The sequence below is a fragment of the Phalangium opilio genome, unplaced genomic scaffold (genome assembly GCF_054372755.1).
Source record: "Phalangium opilio isolate 3A_F unplaced genomic scaffold, DU_Popi_V2 ptg000094l_1, whole genome shotgun sequence".
Classification (NCBI taxonomy): Eukaryota; Metazoa; Arthropoda; class Arachnida; order Opiliones; family Phalangiidae; genus Phalangium; species Phalangium opilio.
This window is the reverse complement of record NW_028324199.1, coordinates 6,022,711-6,037,010: the sequence shown is the minus strand read 5'-3', so window position 1 is coordinate 6,037,010 and position 14,300 is coordinate 6,022,711. Positions and strand designations below refer to the sequence as shown.

General features: G+C 43.9%; 7 non-coding genes across 7 annotated transcripts; all 7 read right to left on the bottom strand.

Moving 5' to 3' along the window:
- Positions 1–674: 674 nt before the first annotated feature.
- Positions 675–747, bottom strand: TRNAK-UUU (transfer RNA lysine (anticodon UUU)). The gene has a single exon. It is a non-coding gene; the product is annotated as a tRNA-Lys (tRNA).
- A 221-nt stretch (positions 748–968) lies between these two features.
- TRNAN-AUU (transfer RNA asparagine (anticodon AUU)) lies at positions 969–1,041 on the bottom strand. Its single transcript has one exon. It is a non-coding gene; the product is annotated as a tRNA-Asn (tRNA).
- Positions 1,042–3,754: 2,713 nt separating this feature from the next.
- Positions 3,755–3,827, bottom strand: TRNAK-UUU (transfer RNA lysine (anticodon UUU)). Its single transcript has one exon. It is a non-coding gene; the product is annotated as a tRNA-Lys (tRNA).
- A 2,124-nt stretch (positions 3,828–5,951) lies between these two features.
- TRNAK-UUU (transfer RNA lysine (anticodon UUU)) lies at positions 5,952–6,024 on the bottom strand. Its single transcript has one exon. It is a non-coding gene; the product is annotated as a tRNA-Lys (tRNA).
- Positions 6,025–9,625: 3,601 nt separating this feature from the next.
- TRNAY-GUA (transfer RNA tyrosine (anticodon GUA)) lies at positions 9,626–9,698 on the bottom strand. Its single transcript has one exon. It is a non-coding gene; the product is annotated as a tRNA-Tyr (tRNA).
- Positions 9,699–10,360: 662 nt separating this feature from the next.
- TRNAY-GUA (transfer RNA tyrosine (anticodon GUA)) lies at positions 10,361–10,433 on the bottom strand. Its single transcript has one exon. It is a non-coding gene; the product is annotated as a tRNA-Tyr (tRNA).
- Positions 10,434–12,412: 1,979 nt separating this feature from the next.
- Positions 12,413–12,485, bottom strand: TRNAK-UUU (transfer RNA lysine (anticodon UUU)). Its single transcript has one exon. It is a non-coding gene; the product is annotated as a tRNA-Lys (tRNA).
- Positions 12,486–14,300: the final 1,815 nt, after the last annotated feature.

The following is a 14,300-nucleotide window of genomic DNA, read 5'->3' as shown; positions in this document are numbered from 1 at the left end:
TTGCGCCACGGAAGCTAAGGAAAAGAATGATCGTCAAGTATTGTGGAAAAATATTTCCTTTTTACGTTACTTCTAAGACTTCAAAAGAACGCGCCCGGTTGTTCTCGAACCACCAACCTTTCGGTTAACAGCCGAACGCGCTAACCATTGCGCCACGGAAGCTTAAGCGTGGAATGATCGTCAAGTATTGTGGAAAAATATTTCCTTTTTACGTTACTTCTAAGACTTCAAAACAACGCTCCCGGGTGGGCTCGAACCACCAACCTTTCGGTTAACAGCCGAACACGGTAAACATTGCGCCACGGAAGCTTAGGCAAAGAGAAATCGTCAAGTATTGTGGAAAATATTTCCTTTTTACGTTACTTCTAAGACTTCAAAACAACGTTCCGGGTGGGCTTGAACCAACAACCTTTCGTTTAACAGCCGAACCCGCTAACCATTGCGCCACGGAAGCTTAGGAAAAGAATGATCGTCAAGTATTGTGGAAAAATATTTCCTTTTAACGTTACTTCTAGACTTCAAAACAAAGCTCCTGGGTGGGCTCGAACTAACAACATTTCGGTTAACAACGAACGCGCTAACCATTGCGCCACGGATTTTTTGGCAAAGATTAATTGTCAAGTATTGTGGTAAAATATTTAATTTTTTACGTTACATCTAAGACTTCAAAACAACGCTCCCGGGTGGGCTCGAACCACCAACCTTTCGGTTAAAAACCGAACACGCTAACCATTGCGCCACGGAAGCTTAGGCATGAAGTGATCTTCTAGTATTGTGGAAAAATATTTGCTTTTTACTGTACTTCTAAGACTTCAAAACAACGATCCCGGGCGGGCTCGAACCACTAACCTTACGGTTAACAGCCGAACGCGCTAACCATTGCGCCACGGAAGCTTAGGCGTAGAATGATCGTCAAGCAGTGTGAAAAAATATTTCGTTTTTACGTTACTTCTAAGACTTCAAAACAACGATCCCGGGTGGGCTCAAACCACCAACCTTTCGGTTAATAACCGAACACGCTAACCATTGCGCCACGGAAGCTTAGGCGTGAAGTGACCTTCAAGTATTGTGGAAAAATATTTCCTTTTTATGTTACTTCTAAGACTTCAAAACAACGCTCCCGGGTGGGCTCGAACCACCAACCTTTCGGTTAACAGCCGAACACGGTAAACATTGCGCCACGGAAGCTTAGACAAAGAAAGATCGTCAAGTATTGTGGAAAAATATTCCCTTTTAACGTAACTTCTAGACTTCAAAACAAAGCTCCTGGGTGGGCTAGAACTAACAACCTTTCGGTTAACAGCCGAATGCGCTATCCCTTGCACCAAGGAAGCCTAGACAAAGCATGATCGTCAAGTTTTGTGGAAAAATATTTCCTTTTATACGTTACTTCTAAGACTTCAAAGCAACGCTCCCGTGTTGGCTCGAACTTCCAACCTTTCGGTTAACAGCCGAACGCGCTAACCATTGCGCCACGGAAGCTTAGGCGTAGAATGATCGCCAAGCATTCTGAAAAAATATTTCCTTTTTACGTTACTTCTAAGACTTCAAAACAAAGCTCCTAGGTGGTCTCGAACCACCAACTTTTCAGTTAACAGCCGAACGCGCTAACCATTGCGCCACGGAAGCTTAGGCAAAGAACGATCGTCAAGTATTGTGGAAAAATGTTTCCTTTTTACGTTACTTCTAAGACTTCAAAACAACGCTCCCGGGTGGGCTCGCACCACCAACCTTTTGCTTAACAGCCGAATGTGCTATCCCTTGCGCCACGGAAGCTTAGACAAAGAATGATCGTCAAGTATTGTGGAAAAATATTTCCTTTTTACGTTACTTCTAAGACTTCAAAACAACGCTCCCGGGTGGGCTCAAACCACCATCCTTTCGGTTAACAGCCGAACACGGTAAACATTGCGCCACGGAGGCTTAGGCGAAGAAAAATCGTCAAGTATTGTGGAAAATATTTCCTTTTTACGTTACTTCTAAGACTTCAAAACAACGTTCCGGGTGGGCTCGAACCAACAACCTTTCGTTTAACAGCCGAACGCGCTAACCATTGCGCCACGGAAGCTTAGGAAAAGAATGATCGTCAAGTATCGTGGAAAAATATTTCCTTTTAACGTTACTTCTAGACTTAAAAACAAAGCTCCTGGGTGGGCTCGAACTAACAACCTTTCGGTTAACAGCCGAATGCGCTAACCATTGCGCCACGGATTTTTTGGCAAAGACTAATTGTCAAGTATTGTGGTAAAATATTTATTTTTTTACGTTACTTCTAAGACTTCAAAACAACGAACCCGGGTGGGCTCGAACCACCAACCTTTCGCTTAACAAAGGAATGAGCTATCCCATTGCGCCACGGAGGCTTAGGCAAAGAACGATCGTCAAGTATTGTAGAAAAATATTTCCTTTTTACGTTACTTCTAAGACTTCAAAACAACGCTCCCGGGTGGGCTCGAACCACCAACCTTACGGTTAACAGCCGAACGTGCTAACCATTGCGAAACGGAAGCTTAGGAAAACAATGATCAACAAGTATTGTGGAAAAACATTTCCTTTTTACGATACTTCTAAGACTTCAAAACAACGCTCCCGGGTGGTCTCGAACCACCAACTATTCAGTTAACAGCCGAACGCGCTAACCATTGCGCCACGGAAGCTTAGGCAAAGAACGATCGTCAAGTATTGTGGAAAAATATTTCCTTTTTACGTTACTTCTAAGACTTCAAAACAACGCTCCCGGGTGGGCTCAAACCACCATCCTTTCGGTTAACAGCCGAACACGGTAAACATTGCGCCACGGAAGCTTAGGCGAAGAAAAATCGTCAAGTATTGTGGAAAATATTTCCTTTTTACGTTACTTCTAAGACTTCAAAACAACGTTCCGGGTGGGCTCGAACCAACAACCTTTCGTTTAACAGCCGAACGCGCTAACCATTGCGCCACGGAAGCTTAGGAAAAGAATGATCGTCAAGTATCGTGGAAAAATATTTCCTTTTAACGTTACTTCTAGACTTAAAAACAAAGCTCCTGTGTGGGCTCGAACTAACAACCTTTCGGTTAACAGCCGAATGCGCTATCCCTTGCACCAAGGAAGCCTAGACAAAGCATGATCGTCAAGTATCGTGGAAAAATGTTTCCTTTTTACGTTACTTCTAAGACTTCAAAACAACGCTCCCGGGCGGGCTCGCACCAACAACCTTTTGCTTAACAGCCGAATGTGCTATCCCTTGCGCCACGGAAGCTTACACAAAGAATGATCGTCAAGTATTGTGCAAAAATATTTCCTTTTTACGTTACTTCTAAGACTTCAAAACAACGCTCCCGGGTGGGCTTGAACCACCAACCTTTCGGTTAACAGCCGAACACGGTAAACATTGCGCCACGGAAGCTTAGGCAAAGAAAAATCGTCAAGTATTGTGGAAAATATTTCCTTTTTACGTTACTTCTAAGACTTCAAAACAACGTTCCGGGTGGGCTTGAACCAACAACCTTTCGTTTAACAGCCGAACCCGCTAACCATTGCGCCACGGAAGCTTAGGAAAAGAATGATCGTCAAGTATTGTGGAAAAATATTTCCTTTTAACGTTACTTCTAGACTTCAAAACAAAGCTCCTGGGTGGGCTCGAACTAACAACATTTCGGTTAACAACGAACGCGCTAACCATTGCGCCACGGATTTTTTGGCAAAGATTAATTGTCAAGTATTGTGGTAAAATATTTAATTTTTTACGTTACATCTAAGACTTCAAAACAACGCTCCCGGGTGGGCTCGAACCACCAACCTTTCGGTTAAAAACCGAACACGCTAACCATTGCGCCACGGAAGCTTAGGCATGAAGTGATTTTCTAGTATTGTGGAAAAATATTTGCTTTTTACTGTACTTCTAAGACTTCAAAACAACGATCCCGGGCGGGCTCGAACCACTAACCTTACGGTTAACAGCCGAACGCGCTACCCATTGCGCCACGGAAGCTTAGGGGTAGAATGATCGTCAAGCAGTGTGAAAAAATATTTCGTTTTTACGTTACTTCTAAGACTTCAAAACAACGCTCCCGGGTGGGCTCGCACCACCAGCCTTTCGCTTAACAGCCGAATATGCTATCCCTTGCGCCACGGAAGCTTAGACAAAGAATGATCGTCAAGTATTGTGGAAAAATATTTCCTTTTTACGTTACTTCTAAGACTTCAAAACAAAGCTCCTAGGTGGTCTCGAACCACCAACTTTTCAGTTAACAGCCGAACGCGCTAACCATTGCGCCACGGAAGCTTAGGCAAAGAACGATCGTCAAGTATTGTGGAAAAATGTTTCCTTTTTACGTTACTTCTAAGACTTCAAAACAACGCTCCCGGGTGGGCTCGCACCACCAACCTTTTGCTTAACAGCCGAATGTGCTATCCCTTGCGCCACGGAAGCTTAGACAAAGAATGATCGTCAAGTATTGTGGAAAAATATTTCCTTTTTACGTTACTTCTAAGACTTCAAAACAACGCTCCCGGGTGGGCTCAAACCACCATCCTTTCGGTTAACAGCCGAACACGGTAAACATTGCGCCTCGGAAGCTTAGGCGAAGAAAAATCGTCAAGTATTGTGGAAAATATTTCCTTTTTACGTTACTTCTAAGACTTCAAAACAACGTTCCGGGTGGGCTCGAACCAACAACCTTTCGTTTAACAGCCGAACGCGCTAACCATTGCGCCACGGAAGCTTAGGAAAACAATGATCAACAAGTATTGTGGAAAAACATTTCCTTTTTACGATACTTCTAAGACTTCAAAACAACGCTCCCGGGTGGTCTCGAACCACCAACTATTCAGTTAACAGCCGAACGCGCTAACCATTGCGCCACGGAAGCTTAGGCAAAGAACGATCGTCAAGTATTGTGGAAAAATATTTCCTTTTTACGTTACTTCTAAGACTTCAAAACAACGCTCCCGGGTGGGCTCAAACCACCATCCTTTCGGTTAACAGCCGAACACGGTAAACATTGCGCCACGGAAGCTTAGGCGAAGAAAAATCGTCAAGTATTGTGGAAAATATTTCCTTTTTACGTTACTTCTAAGACTTCAAAACAACGTTCCGGGTGGGCTCGAACCAACAACCTTTCGTTTAACAGCCGAACGCGCTAACCATTGCGCCACGGAAGCTTAGGAAAAGAATGATCGTCAAGTATCGTGGAAAAATATTTCCTTTTAACGTTACTTCTAGACTTAAAAACAAAGCTCCTGGGTGGGCTCGAACTAACAACCTTTCGGTTAACAGCCGAATGCGCTATCCCTTGCACCAAGGAAGCCTAGACAAAGCATGATCGTCAAGTATCGTGGAAAAATGTTTCCTTTTTACGTTACTTCTAAGACTTCAAAACAACGCTCCCGGGCGGGCTCGCACCAACAACCTTTTGCTTAACAGCCGAATGTGCTATCCCTTGCGCCACGGAAGCTTACACAAAGAATGATCGTCAAGTATTGTGCAAAAATATTTCCTTTTTACGTTACTTCTAAGACTTCAAAACAACGCTCCCGGGTGGGCTTGAACCACCAACCTTTCGGTTAACAGCCGAACACGGTAAACATTGCGCCACGGAAGCTTAGGCAAAGAAAAATCGTCAAGTATTGTGGAAAATATTTCCTTTTTACGTTACTTCTAAGACTTCAAAACAACGTTCCGGGTGGGCTTGAACCAACAACCTTTCGTTTAACAGCCGAACCCGCTAACCATTGCGCCACGGAAGCTTAGGAAAAGAATGATCGTCAAGTATTGTGGAAAAATATTTCCTTTTAACGTTACTTCTAGACTTCAAAACAAAGCTCCTGGGTGGGCTCGAACTAACAACATTTCGGTTAACAACGAACGCGCTAACCATTGCGCCACGGATTTTTTGGCAAAGATTAATTGTCAAGTATTGTGGTAAAATATTTAATTTTTTACGTTACATCTAAGACTTCAAAACAACGCTCCCGGGTGGGCTCGAACCACCAACCTTTCGGTTAAAAACCGAACACGCTAACCATTGCGCCACGGAAGCTTAGGCATGAAGTGATTTTCTAGTATTGTGGAAAAATATTTGCTTTTTACTGTACTTCTAAGACTTCAAAACAACGATCCCGGGCGGGCTCGAACCACTAACCTTACGGTTAACAGCCGAACGCGCTACCCATTGCGCCACGGAAGCTTAGGGGTAGAATGATCGTCAAGCAGTGTGAAAAAATATTTCGTTTTTACGTTACTTCTAAGACTTCAAAACAACGCTCCCGGGTGGGCTCGCACCACCAGCCTTTCGCTTAACAGCCGAATATGCTATCCCTTGCGCCACGGAAGCTTAGACAAAGAATGATCGTCAAGTATTGTGGAAAAATATTTCCTTTTTACGTTACTTCTAAGACTTCAAAACAAAGCTCCTAGGTGGTCTCGAACCACCAACTTTTCAGTTAACAGCCGAACGCGCTAACCATTGCGCCACGGAAGCTTAGGCAAAGAACGATCGTCAAGTATTGTGGAAAAATGTTTCCTTTTTACGTTACTTCTAAGACTTCAAAACAACGCTCCCGGGCGGGCTCGCACCAACAACCTTTTGCTTAACAGCCGAATGTGCTATCCCTTGCGCCACGGAAGCTTACACAAAGAATGATCGTCAAGTATTGTGCAAAAATATTTCCTTTCTACGTTACTTCTAAGACTTCAAAACAACGCTCCCGGGTGGGCGCGAACCACCAACCTTTCGGTTAACAGCCGAACACGGTAAACATTGCGCCACGGAAGCTTAGGCAAAGACAAATCGTCAAGTATTGTGGAAAATATTTCCTTTTTACGTTACTTCTAAGACTTCAAAACAACGTTCCGGGTGGGCTTGAACCAACAACCTTTCGTTTAACAGCCGAACCCGCTAACCATTGCGCCACGGAAGCTTAGGAAAAGAATGATCGTCAAGTATTGTGGAAAAATATTTCCTTTTAACGTTACTTCTAGACTTCAAAACAAAGCTCCTGGGTGGGCTCGAACTAACAACATTTCGGTTAACAACGAACGCGCTAACCATTGCGCCACGGATTTTTTGGCAAAGATTAATTGTCAAGTATTGTGGTAAAATATTTAATTTTTTACGTTACATCTAAGACTTCAAAACAACGCTCCCGGGATTGGCTCGAACCACCAACCTTTCGGTTAAAAACCGAACACGCTAACCATTGCGCCACGGAAGCTTAGGCATGAAGTGATCTTCTAGTATTGTGGAAAAATATTTGCTTTTTACTGTACTTCTAAGACTTCAAAACAACGATCCCGGGCGGGCTCGAACGACTAACCTTACGGTTAACAGCCGAACGCGCTAACCATTGCGCCACGGAAGCTTAGGCGTGAAGTGATCTTCAAGTATTGTGGAAAAATATTTCCTTTTTATGTTACTTCTAAGACTTCAAAACAACGCTCCCGGGTGGGCTCGAACCACCAACCTTTCGGTTAAAAGCCGAAAACGGTAAACATTGCGCCACGGAAGCTTAGGCAAAGAATGATCGTCAAGTATTGTGGAAAAATATTTCCTTTTAACGTTACTTCTAGACTTCAAAACAAAGCTCCTGGGTGGGCTCGAACTAACTACATTTCGGTTAACAACGAACGCGCTAACCATTGCGCCACGGATGTTTTGGCAAAGATTAATTGTCAAGTATTGTGGTAAAATATTTAATTTTTTACGTTACTTCTAAGACTTCAAAACAACGAACCCGGGTGGGCTCGAACCACCAACCTTTCGCTTAACAAAGGAATGAGCTATCCCATTGCGCCACGGAGGCTTAGGCAAAGAACGATCGTCAAGTATTGTAGAAAAATATTTCCTTTTTACGTTACTTCTAAGACTTCAAAACAACGCTCCCGGGTGGGCTCGAACCACCAACCTTACGGTTAACAGCCGAACGTGCTAACCATTGCGAAACGGAAGCTCAGGAAAACAATGATCAACAAGTATTGTGGAAAAACATTTCCTTTTTACGATACTTCTAAGACTTCAAAACAACGCTCCCGGGTGGGCTCGCGCCACCAGCCTTTCGCTTAACAGCCGAATATGCTATCCCTTGCGCCACGGAAGCTTAGACAAAGAATGATCGTCAAGTATTGTGGAAAAATATTTCCTTTTTACGTTACTTCTAATACTTCAAAACAACGCTCCCGGGTGGGCTCGAACCACCAACCTTTCGGTTAACAGCCGAACGCGCTAACCATTGCGAAAAGGAAGCTTAGGAAAACAATGATCAACAAGTATTGTGGAAAAACATTTCCTTTTTACGATACTTCTAAGACTTCGAAACAACGCTCCCGGGTGGGCTCGCACCACCAACCTTTCGCTTAACAGCCGAATGTGCTATCCCTTGCGCCACGGAAGCTTAGACAAAGAATGATCGTCAAGTATTGTGGAAAAATATTTCCTTTTTACGTTACTTCTAAGACTTCAAAACAACGCTCCCGGGTGGGCTCGAACCACCAACCTTTCGGTTAAAAACCGAACACGCTAGACATTGCGCCACGGAAGCTTAGGCGTGAAGTGATCTTCTAGTATTGTGGAAAAATATTTGCTTTTTACTGTACTTCTAAGACTTCAAAACAACGATCCCGGGCGGGCTCGAACCACCAACCTTACGGTTAACAGCCGAACGCGCTAACCATTGCGCCACGGAAGCTTAGGCGTAGAATGATCGTCAAGCAGTGTGAAAAAATATTTCGTTTTTACGTTACTTCTAAGACTTCAAAACAACGATCCCGGGTGGGCTCAAACCACCAACCTTTCGGTTAACAACCGAACACGCTAACCATTGCGCCACGAAAGCTTAGGTGTGAAGTGATCTTCAAGTATTGTGGAAAAATATTTCCTTTTTACGTTACTTCTAAGACTTCAAAACAACGTTCCGGGTGGGCTTGAACCAACAACCTTTCGTTTAACAGCCGAACCCGCTAACCATTACGCCACGGAAGCTTAGGAAAAGAATGATCGTCAAGTATTGTGGAAAAAATATTTCCTTTTAACGTTACTTCTAAGACTTCAAAACAACGATCCCGGGTGGGCTCGAACCACCAACCTTTCGCTTAACAAAGGAATGCGCTATCCCATTGCGCCACGGAAGCTTAGGCAAAGAACGAACGTTAAGTATTGTGGAAAAATATTTCCTTTTTACGTTACTTCTAAGACTTCAAAACAACGCTCCCGGGTGTTCTCGAACCACCAACATTTCGGTTAACAGCCGAATGCGCTAACCATTGCGCCACGGAAGCTTAACCGTGGGATGATCGTCAAGTATTGTGGAAAAATATTTCTTTTTTACGTTACTTTTAAGAGTTCAAGGCATCGCTCCCGGGTGGGCTCGAACTAACAACCTTTCGTTTAACAGCCGAACGCGCTAACCATTGTGCCACGGAAGCTTAGGAAAAGAATGATCGTCAAGTATTGTGGAAAAATATTTCCTTTTAACGTTACTTCTAAGACTTCAAAGCAACGCTCCCGGGTGGGCTCGAACCACCAACCTTTCGGTTAACAGCCGAACGCGCTAACAATTGCGCCACGGAAGCTTAGGCGTAGAATAATCGTCAAGTTTTGTGGAAAAATATTTCCTTTTTACGTTACTTTTAAGAGTTCAAAACAACGCTCCCGGGTGGGCTCGAACCACCAACCTTTCGGTTTACAGCCGAACGCGCTAACCATTGCGCCAAGGAAGCTTAGGCAAAGAACGATCGTCAAGTATTGTGGAATAATATTTCCTTTTTACTTTACTTCTAAGACTTCAAAACAACGACCCCGGGTGGGCTCGAACCACCAACCTTTCGCTTTACAAAGGAATGCGCTATCCCATTCCGCCACGGAAGCTTAGGCAAAGAACGATAGTCAAGTATTGTGGAAAAATATTTCCTTTTTACGTTACTTCTAAGACTTCAAAACAACGCTCCCGGGTGGGCTCGAACCACCAACCTTACGGTTAACAGCCGAACGCGCTAACCATTGCGCACGGAAGCTTAGGAAACCAATGATCAACAAGTATTGTGGAAAAACATTTCCTTTTTACGATACTTCTAAGACTTCAAAACAACGCTCCCGGGTGGGTTCGCACCACCAACTTTTCGCTTAACAACCGAACGCGCTAACCATTGTGCCACGGAAGCTTAGGAAAAGAATGATCGTCAAGTATTGTGGAAAAATATTTCCTTTTAACGTTACTTCTAAGACTTCAAAGCAACGCTCCCGGGTGGGATCGAACCATCAACCTTTCGGTTAACAGCCGAACGCGCTAACAATTGCGCCAAGGAAGCTTAGGCGTAGAATGATCGTAAAGTTTTGTGGAAAAATATTTCATTTTTACGTTACTTTTAAGAGTTCAAAACAACGCTCCCGGGTGGGCTCGAACCACCAACCTTTCGGTTTACAGCCGAACGCGCTAACCATTGCGCCAAGGAAGCTTAGGCAAAGAACGATCGTCAAGTATTGTGGAAAAATATTTCCTTTTTACTTTACTTCTAAGACTTCAAAACAACGACCCCGGGTGGGCTCGAACCACCAACCTTTCGCTTAACAAAGGAATGCGCTATCCCATTCCGCCACGGAAGCTTAGGCAAAGAACGATCGTCAAGTATTGTGGAAAAATATTTCCTTTTTAGTTACTTCTAAGACTTCAAAACAACGCTCCCGGGTGGGCTCGAACCACCAACCTTACGGTTAACAGCCGAACGCGCTTACCATTGCGAACGGAAGCTTAGGAAACCAATGATCAACAAGTATGGTGGAAAAACATTTCCTTTTTACGTTACTTCTAAGACTTCAAAACAACGCTCCCGAGTGGGCTCGAACCACCAACCTTTCGGTTAACAACCGAACACGCTAACTATTGCGCCACGGAAGCTAAGGCAAAGAATGATCTTCAAGTATTGTGGAAAAATGTTTGCTTTTTACTGTACTTCTAAGACTTCAAAACAACGATCCCGGGCGGGCTCGAACCACCAACCTTTCGGTTAACAACCGAACGCGCTAACTATTGCGCCACGGAAGCTAAGGCATAGAATGATCGTCTAGTATCATGGAAAAATATTTCCTTTTTACGATACTTAAAGACTTCAAAACAACGCTCCCGGGTGGGTTCGCACCACCAACCTTTCGCTTAACAGCCGAATGTGCTATCCCTTGCGCTACGGATGCTTAGACAAAAAATGATCGTCAAGTATTGTGGAAAAACATTTCCTTTTTACGATACTTCTAAGACTTCAAAACAACGCTCCCGGGTGGGCTCGCACCACCAGCCTTTCGCTTAACAGCCGAATATGCTATCCCTTTCGCCACGGAAGCTTAGACAAAGAATGATCGTCAAGTATTGTGGAAAAATATTTCCTTTTTACGTTACTTCTAAGACTTCAAAACAAAGCTCCTAGGTGGTCTCGAACCACCAACTATTCAGTTAACAGCCGAACGCGCTAACCATTGCGCCACGGAAGCTTAGGCAAAGAACGATCGTCAAGTATTGTGGAAAAATATTTCCTTTTTACGTTACTTCTAAGACTTCAAAACAACGCTCCCGGGTGGGCTCAAACCACCATCCTTTCGGTTAACAGCCGAACACGGTAAACATTGCGCCACGGAAGCTTAGGAAAAGAATGATCGTCAAGTATCGTGGAAAAATATTTCCTTTTAACGTTACTTCTAGACTTAAAAACAAAGCTCCTGGGTGGGCTCGAACTAACAACCTTTCGGTTAACAGCCGAATGCGCTATCCCTTGCACCAAGGAAGCCTAGACAAAGCATGATCGTCAAGTATCGTGGAAAAATGTTTCCTTTTTACGTTACTTCTAAGACTTCAAAACAACGCTCCCGGGCGGGCTCGCACCAACAACCTTTTGCTTAACAGCCGAATGTGCTATCCCTTGCGCCACGGAAGCTTACACAAAGAATGATCGTCAAGTATTGTGCAAAAATATTTCCTTTTTACGTTACTTCTAAGACTTCAAAACAACGCTCCCGGGTGGGCTCGAACCACCAACCTTTCGGTTAACAGCCGAACACGGTAAACATTGCGCCACGGAAGCTTAGGCAAAGAAAAATCGTCAAGTATTGTGGAAAATATTTCCTTTTTACGTTACTTCTAAGACTTCAAAACAACGTTCCGGGTGGGCTTGAACCAACAACCTTTCGTTTAACAGCCGAACCCGCTAACCATTGCGCCACGGAAGCTTAGGAAAAGAATGATCGTCAAGTATTGTGGAAAAATATTTCCTTTTAACGTTACTTCTAGACTTCAAAACAAAGCTCCTGGGTGGGCTCGAACTAACAACATTTCGGTTAACAACGAACGCGCTAACCATTGCGCCACGGATTTTTTGGCAAAGATTAATTGTCAAGTATTGTGGTAAAATATTTAATTTTTTACGTTACATCTAAGACTTCAAAACAACGCTCCCGGGTGGGCTCGAACCACCAACCTTTCGGTTAAAAACCGAACACGCTAACCATTGCGCCACGGAAGCTTAGGCATGAAGTGATTTTCTAGTATTGTGGAAAAATATTTGCTTTTTACTGTACTTCTAAGACTTCAAAACAACGATCCCGGGCGGGCTCGAACCACTAACCTTACGGTTAACAGCCGAACGCGCTACCCATTGCGCCACGGAAGCTTAGGGGTAGAATGATCGTCAAGCAGTGTGAAAAAATATTTCGTTTTTACGTTACTTCTAAGACTTCAAAACAACGCTCCCGGGTGGGCTCGCACCACCAGCCTTTCGCTTAACAGCCGAATATGCTATCCCTTGCGCCACGGAAGCTTAGACAAAGAATGATCGTCAAGTATTGTGGAAAAATATTTCCTTTTTACGTTACTTCTAAGACTTCAAAACAAAGCTCCTAGGTGGTCTCGAACCACCAACTTTTCAGTTAACAGCCGAACGCGCTAACCATTGCGCCACGGAAGCTTAGGCAAAGAACGATCGTCAAGTATTGTGGAAAAATGTTTCCTTTTTACGTTACTTCTAAAACTTCAAAACAACGCTCCCGGGTGGGCTCGCACCACCAACCTTTTGCTTAACAGCCGAATGTGCTATCCCTTGCGCCACGGAAGCTTAGACAAAGAATGATCGTCAAGTATTGTGGAAAAATATTTCCTTTTTACGTTACTTCTAAGACTTCAAAACAACGCTCCCGGGTGGGCTCAAACCACCATCCTTTCGGTTAACAGCCGAACACGGTAAACATTGCGCCTCGGAAGCTTAGGCGAAGAAAAATCGTCAAGTATTGTGGAAAATATTTCCTTTTTACGTTACTTCTAAGACTTCAAAACAACGTTCCGGGTGGGCTCGAACCAACAACCTTTCGTTTAACAGCCGAACGCGCTAACCATTGCGCCACGGAAGCTTAGGAAAAGAATGATCGTCAAGTATCGTGGAAAAATATTTCCTTTTAACGTTACTTCTAGACTTAAAAACAAAGCTCCTGGGTGGGCTCGAACTAACAACCTTTCGGTTAACAGCCGAATGCGCTATCCCTTGCACCAAGGAAGCCTAGACAAAGCATGATCGTCAAGTATCGTGGAAAAATGTTTCCTTTTTACGTTACTTCTAAGACTTCAAAACAACGCTCCCGGGCGGGCTCGCACCAACAACCTTTTGCTTAACAGCCGAATGTGCTATCCCTTGCGCCACGGAAGCTTACACAAAGAATGATCGTCAAGTATTGTGCAAAAATATTTCCTTTCTACGTTACTTCTAAGACTTCAAAACAACGCTCCCGGGTGGGCGCGAACCACCAACCTTTCGGTTAACAGCCGAACACGGTAAACATTGCGCCACGGAAGCTTAGGCAAAGAAAAATCGTCAAGTATTGTGGAAAATATTTCCTTTTTACGTTACTTCTAAGACTTCAAAACAACGCTCCCGGGTGGGCTCAAACCACCATCCTTTCGGTTAACAGCCGAACACGGTAAACATTGCGCCACGGAAGCTTAGGCGAAGAAAAATCGTCAAGTATTGTGGAAAATATTTCCTTTTTACGTTACTTCTAAGACTTCAAAACAACGTTCCGGGTGGGCTCGAACCAACAACCTTTCGTTTAACAGCCGAACGCGCTAACCATTGCGCCACGGAAGCTTAGGAAAAGAATGATCGTCAAGTATCGTGGAAAAATATTTCCTTTTAACGTTACTTCTAGACTTAAAAACAAAGCTCCTGGGTGGGCTCGAACTAACAACCTTTCGGTTAACAGCCGAATGCGCTATCCCTTGCACCAAGGAAGCCTAGACAAAGCATGATCGTCAAGTATCGTGGAAAAATGTTTCCTTTTTACGTTACTTC